The sequence below is a fragment of the Nannospalax galili genome, unplaced genomic scaffold (assembly GCF_000622305.1).
Source record: "Nannospalax galili isolate Female #2095 unplaced genomic scaffold, S.galili_v1.0 scaffold3804, whole genome shotgun sequence".
In the NCBI taxonomy this organism is placed as follows: domain Eukaryota; kingdom Metazoa; phylum Chordata; class Mammalia; order Rodentia; family Spalacidae; genus Nannospalax; species Nannospalax galili.
Window position 1 is genome coordinate 47,753 of NW_008350422.1, and position 256 is coordinate 48,008.

Genomic DNA, 256 nt, shown 5'->3' on the forward strand with positions numbered 1-256 from the left:
TAATGCATTATGCAGACAAGCTCAATGTAATCATTAGTTTTCTGTAAAAAGAATGGTGATATCAAGAGAGAAAAGTAAATAAATGAAAAATATGGGCATTTTGTGGCCTGAGTCTACATATTCGTACTTTATATACTGTGAAAAACAAATATGTTTATTTCAGGATTCCTTTAGATTTTTAAGGTGCTGCTATAGTGTGTAATTTTAATGATCAGTGTAATATTACTTCACTGAAGCATCCACAGAGCAAATTTCT